This window comes from Tetrao urogallus (assembly GCF_951394365.1).
Source record: "Tetrao urogallus genome assembly, chromosome: 28".
Taxonomy (NCBI): Eukaryota; Metazoa; Chordata; class Aves; order Galliformes; family Phasianidae; genus Tetrao; species Tetrao urogallus.
The window spans coordinates 198,703-216,981 of record NC_136841.1 but is presented as its reverse complement, the minus strand read 5'-3'; the positions used below and the strand labels follow the sequence as shown (position 1 = coordinate 216,981).

The window sequence follows — 18,279 nt, the reverse complement described above, 5'->3', positions numbered from 1 at the left end:
AGGTGGGCAGCGAAGCAGCAGGTTGGTCACTGCTGGGGACCTCAGGAGAACACACTCATCAGCAACTGGAAGACAGGGAAGGGTGAAAAGGCAGCAAATTTCAGGAACAGCCATGGGTTTCCTACACTGGATGAGCAGAAAATTGTCCTTCCTCCCTTGCCTTTGGCTACAGCTCAGTTTCTCCCTTCCTTCCCCACGTGTCTGCGGGCTGCTGTGGGAGTGTGCTCAGCCAAACCCCATGTTTTGCCTCCAGTAGTGACCCATGTGGGCTGGGTGAGGGCCCATTGGTGGGAGGTGCTGGCTGGGCCCCATCCCGCTGAGGTGGGGGGTTATTTGGGGTGGCCTGAGTCCAGGAGGTTTGTATGAGATGAAGGGCAGCCAAGGGCCCAGCACTGCATTCACTACATGGGGCAGAGTGAAGCACGGCTGTGCTGCCCTGTCAGAGCAATTTTTCACAGCTGCTGTCAAATTGTTTCTGAGCAATGGTCGGGAAAATCAGCATCCTTGATGATACATGGAGCTCTGGAAAGAAGCGGAGCAGGAAAGAATCTTGAGAGGCTGTAGACAAGGTTGCTCATGGGCTCTTGCCTTCCTTCCTTTGCCTCAGGGCATCACAGGAGTCTCTGGAACTGTTTTTGCCCTTCAGAAGGCTGCACACCTGTCCACAGACCCCACATCACAAAGGCCAACTACAGGAACACTCAAGAGCAGACACTGAGCTCTGTATGGAGCCAAGAACTCTTCTTGAGCTGCAAGGGGCAGAAACCAGGGGCAGAGAAGTGGGGGAGAGCTGTGAGGGAGGAGCAAGTAGTGAAGGTGCAGTATGGAGCCTGCCTGGGGCAGCTGCTGCTAAATCTTTTGCTGCTCAGGGCAGGTGAGAGGGGCCGGGGCAGTGCCCACAGCGATCCTGAGAAGGCTTGGCTGTAAGCTGGAAGTGGTGGCCCCAAAGAGCCTTTGTGACTTCAGTGGGAACTCGGGATCGAGGAGATGTGAAGGAAAACTCAGAGATGGAAACTGTGATGCAAGACAGATTTTATTGCAGGTTCCATGTTTGAGAGAGTTGGTGGTAGGGCAGCCCCTGGCCAGAGGATGTCCCCAATCTCTTGCACAGGACAGAGGTAAAGGAGCAGGCAGCCAGCACATGACAGTGTCATCACAGAGCTGCGAGTCCTAAAGCGAAGCCAACGTGGAGTAAAGGAAGATATTGCTGGTCCCCATGCAGGTACAAGGTGTCCAAGCGCCAGAGCCCAGCAGTGCTGAAGGGAAACACTTTTTCATGGCATCTGGAGGGGAAGTACTAGGACTTCTATGGAGCTTCTCTTCGACCAGGGCAGGAGGCCATGCTGTGCTTAGCAGGGCCCGCAGCTGCCACTGAGGTACCTGTGGCCTCGGCCCCAGCTGCCATATCCGCAGCTGCCAAAGCCTCCATAGCCCCCAAAGCCTCCAAGGCCATAAGAGCCTCCATAGCCTCCCAGGCCTCCATAGCCCCCAAAGCCTCCATAGCCCCCAAAGCCAGCACTACGTCCAAAGGTGCCACCTAAGCCCGATCCAATGGCAGGGACTCCTGCTGAGCCAACCACGGAGCTCTGTGGGAAGGAGCTGAGGATGGGCCCAGGGAAGGTGACCACGGTGGCTGGGGGTTGGATCACCACGGTGGAGTCGGGGCACTGGCGCACGCAGGGCTCATTGCAGCTGTCAGCCAGAGGGGCCGGGGCAGCCACACCGCAGGCAGGGGCACACAGGCTGGAGCAGGACATCTTCCACACAGTCAAGCAGTCCTGCAAAGGAACTCAAAGTAAGGAAAGGTTTGGGGAGACCTGTATGGATGGAGGCAGGGAGAGAGCCCTGAGAAGCCTCTGAGAGCTGCACTTACCAGGAGCTGAAGGGAGTCAAGTGGAGGAAGCTGGATAGAGAACTGCAAAGTGCTCAGCTCTTTTATACCTATCCCAGACAGCCCGGGGCACTGGCCTGAGAGTGGCATTGGCAGAAGTTCCAGATAGTCTTTAAATAAAGCCAACACGCTTCATGACACTTGAGGAGTGAGGCAGAGCAATTAAATCCTTCATCAATGGAGATATTGGGATGTAAGCATGCTCTGGAGAACAAGTAGCTGATGAGAGGGACAGGTGATTACAAGCAATTACATGAAAGACAGACCACGCGCTGCTGATGCTGACCTCACAACACCTGTAAACCCCAATTTGTTCCTAATCCCAAACTTCGTCTATGAGAAAGACTCACAGGTATCCTGCAGACAAAGCACTTTGCAATCCTGCTCACAGACACGATGTCTATCATTACCTTCATTAACACTGTTTTATGGGCTGGTAAACTTTGGACAAAGCAATGAAATGATCCCCCCCTCCTGGGACAGCTCCCAAACAACTGCCACCACCCTTCAGTGGCAAACAGTGGGATGCAATTGGGTTGGGAAGTCAGAGCATCTCTGATGGCAGCTATGTGTCCAGTGCAGCATGGGTCATTTTGACTTACCAGCCAAGGGTACATCTACAGCTGTGATTTCTCTGTGTGTGAGCATTAACGTGACAAGGCATTAGGAACACACTGGGGGTTATTGGTTCATAACACGTCAGCAAGAGCAGCACCTTTTATTTCAAGTAATTGTGTATAGCCATGTGACCTTCTCATCCTCTTGCTGTTCTCCAAGGCACGTTTTTGTCTCTGTGTACCCAATGGGAAGTGAAATAATTGCTCTGCATCTTTTCCTGTGAGTCATGATGCGTATTTGGCTTATTTCGTGATTATTGGGAGCTTCTGCCACCACTGCCCTCGAGTGCATGCCTCAGGCTGTCTGGAGTGGGTATAAAAGTGCTGAACACTTTGCAGTCCTCTATCCAGCTTCCTCCACTTGACTCCCCTCAGCTCCTGGTAAGTGCAGCTCTCAGAGGCTTCTCAGGGCTCTCAGCACATGCTCCAAATAGAAGAGAGGCATGAAGGATTTGTGTTCCATTTCTATTCTGACTATGGCTCTGACTACTCTCACAGCTTCATCTCCTGAACCGAAGGATGTCCTGCTCCAGCCTGTGTGCCCCTGCCTGCGGTGTGGCCGCCCCAGCCCCACTGGCTGACAGCTGCAATGAGCCCTGCGTGCGCCAGTGCCCCGACTCCACCGTGGTGATCCAACCCCCGGCCACCGTGGTCACCTTCCCCGGGCCCATCCTCAGCTCCTTCCCACAGAGCTCCGTGGTCGGCTCAGCAGGAGTCCCCGCCGTTGGATCAGGCTTGGGTGGCACCTTTGGACGTAGTGCTGGCTTTGGGGGCTATGGAGGCTTTGGGGGCTATGGAGGCTTTGGGGGCTATGGAGGCCTGGGAGGCTATGGAGGCTCTTATGGCCTTGGAGGCTATGGGGGCTATGGAGGCTTTGGCAGCTGTGGATATGGCGGCTGGGGCCGAGGCTACGGGTCCCTCGGGGGCAGCTGTGGGCCCTGCTAAACCCCAAATATCCACACACTACAGTGCTGCATCTGCTGACTCTTCACAAATACCTCCTCTTCTCTTCTACCATCAGATGTCGCTTTCCATCCCTCTTACGGCTGTTCCAAATTAGTTACTTTAAATCATTACTCCTTGCTTTTTGCTCAGTTCAGCCTCTGAAATCTGCAGTTTAGGGCTCAGGGTTTCCAACAGTGCCTCCAGAAGTTTCCCTGTACTTGTGTACAGCAAAGCAGGGCTCATCCTTGGATGAGGCTTTCCCTACTCTGACCAGCTCTGAGCCTCCTGAACGATGCTAAGAAGAGGAATTTCTGGGGTTGAGACTTGCTACAGCCTTGTGGTTTGCACGATTGCAATTCATTATTTCTATGTTGTGGTTTTTCTGTATCACTGTTTACTGCCTTCTCCATTTGCATTAAAGAATCTTTATTCCATCTGCAACTTGGCTTTTGGCTGATTTGTCCGTATCTGCTCTTCTTATGTTCTACATTGGCTCGAAAGTTTTTGGTAATGAATCTCAAGTCACGTTATTAGAGATCAGGAAGCTGTCTGTGAAGATTCAACACCCTGTTTTTTACACCCTTGAGCTGCAGCATGCAGTAGATGCTAACAAGGTATTAACCTCATTAATATCAAGTGAGATTTTGCATAAAAATTATCACTGAATGTATTTGTTACCAGAGATGGTTTTGTTAACCAGAAATGTGCAATGACTCCAGATTTCTGATTTCTTCATGCTACACAGTCTGAGGAGTTCAAAGCATTTCTCATTCGCTTTGTGCTCTCAGAGTGTGTTATTACTGTATTAAATGCATACTGCACTCATTAGGCACTTCATTACTGAATAAGAGTCACTTCAAACATGTATACTGAGGCATTTCAATATATGCTTCATTTGGAATGGGGCTTTATAGCCTTCCCTTTTTTCATTAAAATGTGGCTCTCTACAAACACAACCAGGATTGATCCTACAATTATTGGCTTTGTCCTTCCATCATAGAAATTCAGATTTCTTTCTAGCCCTACCTTAAGACTTTTGAGAGGTAAAGAAAGGTAGCTAAATGCATTGATTCTGAGGAATCTTCAACCATTTTTTAACCATATTCACAGTTAAGCCCTGTAGAACAACCAAGATTCTGTGATAGTGATTATTTCCAGCTAACACCTCCTCTTACTTCATCACTGACACTGAGTATTTTCCAGATTTTATTTAGTATCATAACAGGAACCCTCCAGATTTTATTTCGTAGTTTTAGATATTGAAACATTGAGATCATGACCAGCTAGTGCAAAATAGATTCACCTCAATGACAAGTTGAGGAGCAATCTGTACCGTGCTCCAGAATTAAATGTGTCAGGCATCAAAGCCAGTGCCTTCCCATAAATAAGCTGCTCAGAAGCCATGAGGAACTCCGTTCTGAACTGTGCTGAAAGCATAACCTGAGGCTCTTCTTGTGAAGGTGTTTGATGACGTTCTCACTCCTGTGCATGGGTTACCATAGCGCAATAGAGATCCATCCCTCCTTTTCTACTGCCTTCAAAGTGCCTGTGTGTGCCTTCAAAGAAAGGCAATTACGTTCACAATAAAGGTCCGAGGATTTAATAGGCATTTCAAAGCACTTTGCCTGCTGCTCTCAGCCCACACTGTTACAGCATCGTACTATTAAGAGGTTACTGCTGCTGCCAGTTAGGTACTTCTGTCATGAATAATAGTCATTTGGGGCTTGCTCAGAGGGATCCCGCCTTAATAACATCTGTGTGATGGTGCAGCCTGGGAACTTCGTGCCAATTCATTGTCATTCAAATGGAGCCTCGCAGTAACACTTGCAAACGCTTGTCTTTATGAGGGCTTAATGAGGTGAATGGAAAGTGTGCAATTCTCTGTAACAAATCAGGTCTCTAAATGCAGAAAGTGGCTCAGACACTGCCAGCACAAAATCAGCCGAGAAAAGGGGATTTTCTTCCTAATTTCTGGCTTTCCCACCTGTCCAAATGGGTTTGCTTGCATTTGTAAATCACTGAGATGCGGTGCCGGTGGTTTTACCCCTAGTGCCTGTGCATGTACTGTGATGCTAAGGAAAACTGAAGGGGATTTTTCCAAGCCTTTCCTAGGAAATTCCCTAGGAAGAGACACTGAGTCTCTTCATTTGCTGAGGTACTGCTGGGTCATTAATCTGCAAAGTGTTTGCTCATGTGAAAAGATACTTAAAAGCTACAGAGTTTGGTAAATCCCAGGAAAACTTATCAGAATATACTGAGCTGGAAACAAAACTGTGTACATGTGAGTCAGAAAGCAAAAAACAATGAGGTGCTATAATGCTATAACATTTTAATATGAAGAAAGCTCACAATCACAATCAAGCATGACAGAGAAGGTAGAAGCAGAAGGAATAAATACAGAGATGAGTTTGTGCTAAAAATCACCTTGTTTTGCTGGAGCCATTGGCTGTCATTTTCAAACTGTTCCACTTTGTTGAGTTCAGTGAATCAAATCAAATTGAATGACTCACTTTCTCTTTGGTATAGCTTAAAAAGCAGTGAATTGAGAGACACATCTAGAGGAAGAGTAGGGCACAGCACTCCAGATCTCATTAATGGAAGAGCTATAAATGAGTTGTCCACCCTTGCGTCTTGCCCTGCTTCTCTCACACCACCAGACCCCCACAAAGCAAAGGAGATAACAGAGAAGGAAAAAGACAAAACAGAATTTCAGAAGAACATTGAAGAAGTTTACAGTAACACTAAGCTCCCCAAAACAGCTTTGCATCGCCATTCTGGACTCGGAGCTTCTGCAAGCACAGTCCGTGGATCCAGTCATCAATTCCCAGTCCTCATTTGCCATGAAGTCCTTCTGCGTTTAGCAGTTATAGTAGGGGTAGCAGCTTCCAAAGCTGTACCGGCGGGTGTAGCGCGTGGAACAGGGGGAGTAGCAGCGGGAGCTGTAGGAAGGGTAGCAGTCCCGGTAGCCACTCAGCCCCCACGAGCCGCGGTAAGTGCAGGGGCTCCCGCAGTCGTAGGTGCGGTAAGTGCAGGGGCTCCCGCAGTCGTAGGTGCGGTAGCTGTACACGCTGCCGTAGCTGCACGGGGAGTAGCAGGAATCGTCCCACTGGTTCTGGTAGTAGAAAGTCATCTTGGGGCGGTGCAGGGAGGCGAGCCTGCAACAGCAGAAGGACAAAGCCTGTAAGCCGATGCTCCTAACAGAATCCCAAGGGAATGCTGCAAACGTGCAGCGAGGGAGAGAAAGGCACAAAACCCTAGCGTGCTGTCTGAACCTCCCTCTCCTTGCTTGCCTATTGTTCAGCCCTGCATTTTAATGATGCCTTCCCCATAGCACTCCATCCTGCACAGCTGTCTGAGCTCTCTCACTCAGCCCCACTCCTGCCTGCACTGAATGGGAACCATCAGGGGATAAATTGGAACGTCCTTCATAGCTGTACTGAGGTAGAGACTTTAAGGGAAAAGAGAGCTGTGCACAGGGCTGAAACATCCAAATATTCCCCAAAACACAGGGAAGAAAGAATATCTTAAGTACAAACAACACTCGTAAAATCACAATCCTCCCAGTTCGTTAATCTGTAACACCTGCAGCTCAGTGATGAGAAGGGATGGGAGGAGAAGAGGGGAGAGAAAAAGTATTAAACGCCTCTCTCCATTTCCTACTAGCTTTCCTAAACCCATTCTGACTTACCTACTTCTGCAAGGAGGTAAGGAGGAAGAAGTGAATGCAGAGCTGTCAGCAGCGCGGGCTTTTATAGAGCAGCAGTCCCGCCCAGTGCGTGGCCATGCCCCAGATCAGCTCCAATTACCAAACTCATTTTTCTTCCCGCATGACTCCTCTCATTGATATACCAGTTCTCCCCAAGGTTTCTGATTATTGTCCCAGTGCTCTGACATGCAGGATACACCCTTCCACTTGCTTTCATCTCAAAACTGCAACGATTAAGTCTTGGTATCATCACGCTACGTTCACTTGTTTAGCACAGCAATAAACTAAAAGATAGGCTAAGACATCCGGATTGCCAAATAACTTATTTTTAAATGTCAAACTTCCAAAATACATTTTAGCCCATACATTTTTTTTTTTTTTTTTTCCCCCCAGAGATTCCTGTGGAAGAAGTAATCCTTCAATTTCAGGTATTTCATAACTTCAATCACAAGCGGAGCAGTGCATTCCTACCAAACCCTTCTGACATTTCCTGTGACTAGCAAATTGGAGAGGCCCTCTCTGTGATCTTTTGGAATAGGTTCCCCATGGAGGTGCTTGAGTCAACATCCCTGAATGTGCTTAAAAACCTCTTGGATGCGGTGCTCAGGGTCGTGATTGAGCAGTAGGTTGGTAGAGTTGGATAGTAGCATGCTTGAGTTGAGGTTGGACTTGGTGATCTTGAAGGCCTTTTTCAAGCTGAGCCATTCTATGATTCTATACCACCGTCACACAACAGGATATTGCTGGACTGATTGATTCAGCCGGAAAATTGGCCTATAAACTTCAGAACGGTATGTGCGTGACGTATTTTTAGGAAAAAAATATTTCAGAGACCCAATGCCAAAGCTATGAGTTGCAGCTGTAATAAAGCACAGAACTGGATAACCCAATAGACATTTTTAGTAACTGTGTTACATAATATTGGGGCGTTCTCCGGTAACGTGGCATTAATATTTAAATAACAAATCTCTTTGTACACAGAAATGTTAATAAGTATTAATGAAGGCTTTGATATTCAAAATTTAGAGAAAGGCCTTGAACATCTGTCACGCCTGTCATTATCCTGCCTTCGGATGCATGTAAACAGCCACGTTTAGAGGTGAAGGTCACCGGGAACGCTGGGATGTTGCAGCTCACCAGGACAAGTTGTGCTCACAGCACTCAGTGTTATTCACTATCATTAGCAGCATGAAGCTGAACACCTTGCCAACATTACAAAGATGCTGCGTTCAACAATCTTTGGCATCTGGAGGGCTTCTCTGGAATAGTGCAGTTGTTACGGAGATACGTTCTGGTTTGTTTTATTTGATCCTTCTATTGCATGAATCGTTTTTTCTCATCGAGGTGTAAGCAATAACGAAGCAGATATTTGGGATCCAATAAGCATACCTTGCTTGTGCAAGCTCTGCAGAAGGCTGAGTGCGAGCATTTCAAACCTGGGAAACTCCAAATGTTGGTATCTCAGCTTGAAAGCCTTTAGATTTATTATTCATTTCAACGTGCCTTCATTTTTCTCTTCCCCAAAAGTCTCTTCTTCATCCTCTTATATTGCTCAAAACCATTTCCACTGCTCTCCCATCAAAAGGGATCCCAGCTTCCCCAGTCTCATTCTGCTTCGTCTTATAAGGTGGCTCTTTGAGTTTGTTAAGAGCAGCTGAAGGAGAACAGCAAAGCAAATTGGATTTCCAAAAGAATAACCATAACTTTCTCGTAGCTGATCACAGTAGCAATTAACGCGTTTGTCAATATCAGATTGCAGCGAGGTGACACCAGGCATCCCCACCACTGAAAATGCCTTTCTTGCACTTCTCTTTTTGAGAATTCAAATGAATAATAACAAATAATGTAAATATTCGGGCCCAAAATTGAGATTTTGAAACAAAAGTCAAGAAAAAGAAATGCTTTTATGGGTTATTATTTCTGAAGAAAATGAAACTGATGTTCTTTCTTCTCTAAACATTCCGGAGCCATTGCGTACTTCGTTTACTGAGATTTGTCCATTCCTCCAAAACTGGGGTTGTTAATGTCAATCAGTTCTGCTCTCCATGTCCTTCCTTCCCTTTCCTGTTATAGCTCAGATTTCACCACACCAATTCCACAAACATAATTGTCCCAGGAAGTCTGAACATGAAAGAAAACTGCAATGCAATGTCATGCTTTTGGAAGCCAAGAACTGACTAATAATCACAAACCGAGGAAAACAATTACATCAACTGAAGGGTGACGCACGTCAGAAAATTTGTTTTGTGATGAATGCGAGTTTAAAGCACAGTAGGTTTGGTCAGATACATATATAAAAGCAGGAGAAATTCAGGGCTCTCTACTCGCACCTTCTGGCTTACGTTCTCTTTGAGCTCGGTAAGTGGGACTTACTGCAGTGCTTTTATTGCTGTCTGAGTGCTGTCTTTTTGCTATACTGCTGTAAAGAGAGGAGTCAGACTTTAAAAGAGAAGGCTGTGATTTCACAGCCATGCAAGTGCAATTCTTGCTTTCAAAAGTTGGACATTGGAATAGTGGCATAAGCTTAGAAATGTTCACCTCCAGCAATGCACTATAAGAAATTTCCTTTTTTATGCACCATATGGAAGTGTCTTGGGTGTTTTTATTTTGCAATGGGAAGGCATACCATTATTTCAGTTATTTCAGGCAAAATGTTAGCATTTTTCAGGGGATAATTAAGGAGACTAAACAAACTAAATGTTGTTTGCATCTGAGTGCTGCCAGTGTGCACAAAGGGAGGATTCCCTTCCTGATGCGTACTCAGCAGTGTCTGAGTTTATTCCTGAACCACTGTCTCTTTCTTCTGGACTTCATGGAAAGATCAGATGCTGGTTTGGGTGAAGAGAGATGAATCCTTGCAAAGCACCAAATCTTCCCTCTGTGCTCTCTACAACGCTGTTTCAAATTGGACTGCTGATTCCATGACAACAGAAAAAAGCAATAAGAGTAGGGTAATATGGTTTGGTTGAGGTTGGACTTGATGATCTTGAAGGTCTTTTCCGACCTGAGCAGTTCTACTATTCTATCATTCTAAATGTTTTTAAGTAGAAAAAGAAGGCACGTACGCACAAAGCAGTGAGCTGGGAAGGAAGAAGCCAGGGCACAGCCTTGAGTGCACATATTTGGTTGGTTGCTGTGCTCCCCTTCCTCTCCTCTCCCCCTTTTCCACACTTCCACGGAGTTTGCTGGAACTACTGAGCAATCTCAGAGACCTCAAATTCTTCTTCCCTCCTGCTGCTTCAGGCTCACCTTCCTCCAGGCATTTAAAACTTTTTCTCTCCCCTCTTCTCCTCCCATCCCTTCTCATCACTGAGCTGCAGGTGCTATAGATTAACGAACTGGGAGGATTGTGATTTTACGAGTGTTGTTTGTACTTAAGATATTCTTTCTTCCCTGTGTTTTGGGGAATATTTGGATGTTTCAGCCCTGTGCGCAGCTCTCTTTTCCCTTAAAGTCTCTACCTCAGTGCAGCTATGAAGGACGTTCCAATTTATCCCCTGATGGTTCCCATTCAGTGCAGGCAGGAGTGGGGCTGAGTGAGAGAGCTCAGACAGCTGTGCAGGATGGAGTGCTATGGGGAAGGCATCATTAAAATGCAGGGCTGAACAATAGGCAAGCAAGGAGAGGGAGGTTCAGACAGCACGCCAGGGTTTTGTGCCTTTCTCTCCCTCGCTGCACGTTTGCAGCATTCCCTTGGGATTCTGTTAGGAGCATCGGCTTACAGGCTTTGTCCTTCTGCTGTTGCAGGCTCGCCTCCCTGCACCGCCCCAAGATGACTTTCTACTACCAGAACCAGTGGGACGATTCCTGCTACTCCCCGTGCAGCTACGGCAGCGTGTACAGCTACCGCACCTACGACTGCGGGAGCCCCTGCACTTACCGCACCTACGACTGCGGGAGCCCCTGCACTTACCGCGGCTCGTGGGGGCTGAGTGGCTACCGGGACTGCTACCCTTCCTACAGCTCCCGCTGCTACTCCCCCTGTTCCACGCGCTACACCCGCCGGTACAGCTTTGGAAGCTGCTACCCCTACTATAACTGCTAAAGGTGAAATAGCAATGCATGGCTAGATGAGAATTTGAGCTCCTGGGACACTGACTGCAGTCAGGAATAGCACTAGAGCGCTTTCACCTCTCTCCAACCTCTTCAAGCAATACTGAATAACTTGCATTAGGATCAGCCCTTCCTTCATAGCTTTTCATTGTGCACATGCTGCATGTTTTGGTGCAGAGCTTTGCGCCAGGAGGTACAGAGCTCGGCCCCAAAGCAAAGCACTTGCTGTGAAGTGTGGAAACTGCACTTATAGAATGTAATCATCTCAGGATGGTCCTCCTTTTCTGCTTATCTGTACTTGCTGTATACATTGCTGCTTCTTCTCATTAAAAGATCTTGCATCACAGCATTGCTTTCTGTGTTTTTTTAATGTTCTGGTTTTCTTCTACTCTTGGTATTATTAATGATCTACCCAAGATTTAGTCAAAAGGAGCCCCTAGCTTTTCAGATCTGCAGGTTTAAGCATCTGTGGAGTCCGAGCTGACAGAGGACATATCAGACAACCCAATTTTGTCTTCTTCAGGGCAGTCCTGAAGCTCACATCCATCTTACCTCAACCTATTCTGCAAAAGACACCAGAATGCATTTTTTATCCAAAAAACTAACTCAGAAATGTGAAGACTTAAGGCGATTAGATCAGCAGTTCTTGATTGCATCCAGCCCAAGTTATGCTACATTTGAGGATCCAAAATGCAACCAGAGGGGTGCACAGTGCCAAACTTTATGCATTTTGCAGCTCTGAAAGTAGATACAGGAGGACGTGGGAGTCCACATCATCTGCTCCCACTGCACAAGGTTTGTATATTGCTGTTTCTCCACCAGAAGGGCTTTGCATGCCCAATGCTCCTTGTGCAAGCCATGAGACAGCACCTTGCCCTGCCAGTGCTCCTGTTGGGCACAATCCTTCCCACCCAGTCCACTGGGAAGAACTATTTTACACGACAGTATGAGAAGAAGGCAGATGCTTGCGGTAAGATGAGGCTACGATGGGAAGTCATCCATCCCCATAATTAACAGCAGGGTGCATGACAGGGAAGGAGAAGAGCTGCTGCAGGTAAAAGTGATGGTCAGCTCGATGACAAAGGGATGAACCTACCAGGATGGTTCCCAGGCTGCAGCAGTTGGTAACCACAAGGAGGCTGAGTTGTGCCAGAGATTTCCAACAGGAGATGTTTTTCCTCCCCATCAGCAAGAGTTTCAGCCTTGCAGCGTGAGCCGGGAGGTGGAATTAGGGGCTCTGGGTGGTGTTTCTATGTGGGTGGGCATTTGGAAAGGGATAGCTGCAGGCTTCCCTGCCTCATCCTACAATGCATCGGGTGCAACTGATCCCAGCAGAACAAAGAAGTCAGACACAAGCTACATGTTTAGCCAACAGCTTGTTCAGGAGGTTGGCAGAGCACACAGGAAAGGAGGAACAGGAAGAAAACGAATCCATGAGCCCAGGGTAAAGAATTTCCCCATGTGGTCTCCAGGGAACACAGGATAACTTCAGGAAAATGGTTTCAGGCGAATAACCTGCTGACAAAGGCTGGCTGCAATCAACGTGCTGAACTGCTTTATCAACTCCCTTTTAATGAAAATCGCTCTGAAAACACAAATTGAGGGCATGTTTCCCCCACGTGGTCATGGGCTGAAATTCAGAACGTGAGCATATTTGGTCTTCATCTGAAAACACCTCTGTTTTTTGCAGAAATCGAATTTGAAGCCTGAAGAGAAGTTACCGGTTCATTTAATGCATGGTGTTGTATTCCAGATTAACGTGAAGAAAATAGGAACGGATTTTCTTTCATTTAGTATTCGTATGATCCACCAGGGTTGGAACAGACCTCTGAGATCCTCCAATCCAACTGTCCATCCATCAGCAATATTTCCCACTAAATCACTTTGCTCCCAGTGTTCAAGTTCAGATTTTATATGCAATGCAAAGAATAATAAAAAATATTTAAAATTATACGAAATGACATCATGTGGGGTTTTTTTTAGTGAAATCATTAGCTTTTTCAATTAATATCATACAGGCAAGTCTGTTTTTCGTTGGTCCTTTGCATACATTAGTTCTGATATAAACTGCTACAGCACTGCTTGGAACAATGCTCCAAATGAAGGAAAAACACCAGAAACGTCAGCTGTCTGAGAAATGAAGATGACAAAAAGCAATTTAATTCTTATGGGGATTAAAAGCCTCAAACATGCAATGGTGTCATGAATCAGAGCTCTCAGCTGCTACGTATAAACACACATGTATATCCAAATACACGTATAGAAAGGAAATAGGAAAATGAATCATGTAGTCTACATTGCACCGTTGCACCTGCTCATACCACGAAGAAAATCACCCAGAATATCATCAGATGATGCAAATGTAAACCAAGTTTTGTTGCAGTCGTAATAGCAACGTATTTAGACATCAAAATGGTAATACTATGTTACAGAAAATCTCACTGATGCTGTGTTTTGCTTCACCCAACACCACCCTCCCCGAGGAGGCAGAGCACAGCATACAAAGACAAGAGCCTCTTTTTTTCCCTCATCAAATACCTCCTTGGATGACCTTCAACGCAGTGAGCCATGCCTAATTTGCATATTAAATGAGGATAATAACAGGCATTCTGGAAATGCTGAGCCTCATCAAAATTCATGGTATCAATGCTCTTCCAAAACAGTCATTAAATCCTTAATTTAGCTGTGTTTGTATTATTTAATTTTCACTGGTTGGTCAGGAGCTGTGATGTTGTATAACAATCAGCAGAATGAGGATGGGACCTCCTGGGCTGAGCATCCCACAGGGCAGCACCACCACAAATCTCTCAACACTGATTTCTCCCCCTCCAGCTTAGCAGAACCCCCATTGCCATGGGGAACTGCAGCACCTCAGCTGCCTTTTTGCACCCCTGTAGCTTGTTGCAAAGGCACAGACTGGTTGGGCACCTCATTGCAAGCACAGCCTCCTCCCTCCTTCCCCAGCGACCACTTCCCACCTGCAGGGAAGAACAATTTCCATCCTGCCAATATTCCTGGCCCTCCTAAGGGATCCTTCTCCCTCTTTTCCCAACTGCATTCCCATTAGAAGGCTGGTAGGAAGCCCGGCTGCGTTCTGCACCACCGCGTTCTGCAGTAAGGCTTGCCCCAGTCAATGCTGGGACACCATGAGATGTGGATTTGTGCAAGATTTTCTAAGGATTTCTTAGAAGTTCTAAACGAAAAGAGACTTAAATAAATAAATAAAAAGACATTAAGCCTTGAACACATTGCTCGGATGCTCATTTAATTGATCCCGTTCTCCTCATAGCGCATATGCCAAATTATAGGCAGGAGAAGAACCTGAAGGAATTAATGGAACGCCTGTCATTAATTGTGACGTAAACGAATCAAACCACTTGGCAAAGGCCCTAAGCACATGCTATAATGTCTTTTTCCATCTCGGGTGTTTCTAGACACCTTACAATGTGCGGTATTTGCCTCCCTTGTAGGGGCATGATGTGAAATACATTGACGGGTTCCCCACATCCATGGGCAGCGCAGCTCTGCGTATCTTCCATCTCACTCCTCCCGTGTCCATTCCCAGAAAGCTGTTTGTCCTTGAAAGCTGGGAGATGAAAGAACCCCACGCACTGTAATCACAATTCGTTACCTGAGGAATTTGAAAAATGTCTTAAACGTCGAGGAAAACAATTATAGCAATTGAACTGGTGATCTGCTTCTGATATTTGTTCCATGACTACCGGGCAATGGAAGCATGCAGAGAACCGCACTGATTTCTGTGGGTCCTAGAAACCATATATAAGTGCTCCCAACCCTGAGCTCCTCACACCACTTCTCTTGGTTTACTCTCCTCGGTGAACTTGGTGAGTGCAGACCCAATTCATTCACTTGGAGCCTCCATTAACGTAGAAATTATTCTGTTACTAACATGCTCTGATTTGTAACAAGGGTAGAAATATTGTGTCCTGTACTTTTCTAAGCTGTTACAGTAAAAATAAGAGGGTGTTGATGAGAGAAAACTAAGAAAAAGGGATTTGGGTATCATTGGTTCTGCCTTGAAAGGAGTTTTACCTCTACGTATTAGGAAGAAATGGTTCTACTCTACTCTACTCTATTCCATTTAAACAGACAGAGAAAAAATATTTCTGTTTCTTTTGACTTGGTGACAATCAGCACTGGTTGAAATGTTTGATAATGGGCAGAACTGTGCATTAGGCAAAGTAGAAACTGCTGCTTATGGAAAGATGTTGCAATGATGAATGCAGGCACGTGACATGAATTGCTTTGCTTGTATGCTCACTAGAACTGGCACACGCAGGGTGCATGAACCAAAGTCAGAAATCTGTGTCAGACAGAACAAGGAATAGTTTTTGAGATGAAAAGCAGACAAGGAGATTTTTTGTGCTCCAAAGAAATCTGCCAGCAGGTCCATCTGGCCGTGGTGATGGGCACCCTGCTCTGGGTGGCTCTTCTGGAGCAGAGATGGGATCAAACCAGGAGCACTGTACATGAATTTTTCTGAAATACATTCTGAAAACATAGTGTGGGATTCCTATCAGCCATTAGGACACCCTCATGCACATACCCTGAGCTGCAGCAGGGGCTGACCTCAGCTGCCCATCCTGGGAGCTCAGACACCAAGCGCTCTCAAACACTTGCATTTGGGTGTCTGCATCTGCAGGCTGCATCTCCTGTAGCCTAAGTCCAAAAATACAAGATGCTGCGTTCACATTTTAAGAATAGAGCCTATAGAATAGAAACTGTCTCAGGGTTGAACCTAATGAGGGCATACAGGAATGGGCTGGATAAAAACGGATGTCAAAAGCACATCCCAGGGCTGAGAGGTTTTTTCATCACCTCTCAAATCCCCCATCCTCACACCCCCAAGCCACTGCTGCTCCCTACAAGATAAGCTCCCCCCTTCACCTCTTGCTGTTTGCAGGTTTACCTCCCACCTCCTCCCCCAAGATGTCCTGCTACTACCTGTGCTGCTCCCCGAGCTACAGGACCGTGAGGACCACCCGCCATACCTACAGCTACTGCCGGCCCTGCTACACCTCCTGCTGCAGCCCCTGCTATTCCTCCTGCTACAGACCCTGCTACACCTCCTGCTACAGACCCTGCTACACCTCCCGCTACATCTCCTGCTGCAGCCCCTGCTACACCTCCTACTGCAGCCCCTGCAGCTACCGCAGCTGCTACACCCGCTACTGCTACCCCTCCTACCGCACCTACAGCTCTGGGTGCTGCTACTGATAAACCCAACCCGATGTGGCTCATCTCGGTTCAGCAGTGCTGAGCCCCTCCTGCAGCAGCTGAAGTTACTAACAATGGGGAGCTTGGCTGCTTTCTAGGATCTCTCAGCACTTCTGTATTACTTGCTCTCTTTCCTTCTTCCTGCATTTCTCAGCTATGAGCTCTCTCAATAGTCGCCTGCATTTTAGACCCCTTTGGCAGCGGTGAGAACAACTTGCAGTTCTTTTGGAGCTTCTTCCAGTTGCATCAGCATTGTTGAAGAACTTCTGCAGCCAGCAAAACTAACCCAGGTCATCTGCATTTTCACTAAGCGCTTCCAACAAGGTGCTGCAGCACTGCGTAATGGAGAAACATTCTGGCTATGCCTCCTTTGATCTGGATTTACAAGTGCCTTAAGAACAAGCAACACAGCTTCAACAAAAAAGAATGTTCTGTACAGCGTAGCATGGTGACTCATCGACTCCAGCATGCCAAAACTATAATCTTTCTGTATCTGTGTCAACTTTTCTTCTTACTGCATTAAAATTCTCTGCGTGAGAAAAAAAAAAATCCAAGTTCCAGTCCTCTTTTGTCAGTCCCTTGGTTATGTGGATATGGGGAGAGCAGTGGCGTTCAGAAGGGAAATTCTGCCCCAGAATGCATACAGAACAGCTGGCCGAAGGAAATGTGCTGTATTTCTCACTCCAAACCTCAGAAATTTGAGGAATTTCACAATTTCTCCTTTGTCTTTATTAAATCTATTCCAGATTGAAGGTTAATATATTTTAGCATAATAGGGCTGTGAATGACTTCATTATATTTAAAATAGAAGACTGTGTAACAGATCTCTATAGAGAATAGATAAAAAAATGCTCAGATGAGTTGAGTAGGCACATTCCTACAAACCAAATTCAGGTTTTAAACTGGAAGAGGGGAGATTTAGACTAGATATTAGGAAGAAATTCTTTACTGAGAGGGTGGTGAGACACTGGAACTGGTTGCCCAGAGAAGTTATAGATGCTCTCTCCCTGGAAGCATTGAAGGTCAGGTTGGATGGGGCTGTGAGCCACCTGGTCTATTGGGAGGTGTCTCTGCCTATAGCAGGGGGTTGAAATTAGATGATCTTAAACGTCCCTTCCAATTCAAACCATTCTATGAGTCTCTGATATGATTCTATGAAATGTTCTTCATGCAGAACAGTTCCCAACCCTATTACCATCCATAAGACAAATTGCATTAGCAGCTGGTGGAGTTTAATATATATATACACCAACTAAATCCAGGGACTAAGAATTAGGAGAGGGAGAACAAAAAACAAAATGGAAAAAAAGGAGGCAGCTTTTGAAACAAAACAATACACAGCTCTCATCATCCCTATGGCATTTTGGCAGCTCTTGGCGGCCATAGCCGCTGGTCAGGGAAGTGGTGAGGAAAGCACCATCATCATCCTCACCACACAGCCGCAGTCATTCATTTAAGCCAACCCTCTGCCCATGAAGGTCAATGAAAAAAAAAAAAAGTTAGGAAAAGCCAGTCATGATCCAACTGTCTTCCACACTGTGGGATCTGAGCTCTTTCCCATGACCCTGCAGACAAAAATGCCTTGCTGTTTTCCCTTTGGAGGCACTGGACATCCATTTCTTCTAACAAAACATTTACCTCCTACCTCTCTAGTGGAGAACCCCTAATAGATAAAACATGATCTTCCAAAATTAAATCAGGATTACCCATTAAGTACAGGAGTTCGCATTCACCTGCATGACCTCTTCAAAATCGCAGAATGGGACAGGTTGAAAGGAGCCTTAAAAAGATCACCAGGTCCAACTTCCATGGGAAAAGGGAGCATGGAT

At 46.3% G+C, this 18,279-nt stretch overlaps 2 pseudogenes across 2 annotated transcripts; one reads left to right on the top strand and one right to left on the bottom strand.

The window, feature by feature from the left end:
• Positions 1–1,349: 1,349 nt before the first annotated feature.
• LOC306956200 (claw keratin pseudogene) lies at positions 1,350–1,757 on the bottom strand (annotated as a pseudogene). Its single transcript has one exon. The product of its transcript is annotated as a claw keratin pseudogene (transcript).
• Positions 1,758–3,027: 1,270 nt separating this feature from the next.
• LOC306956196 (claw keratin pseudogene) lies at positions 3,028–3,453 on the top strand (annotated as a pseudogene). The gene has a single exon. The product of its transcript is annotated as a claw keratin pseudogene (transcript).
• The last annotated feature ends 14,826 nt before the right edge of the window (positions 3,454–18,279 follow it).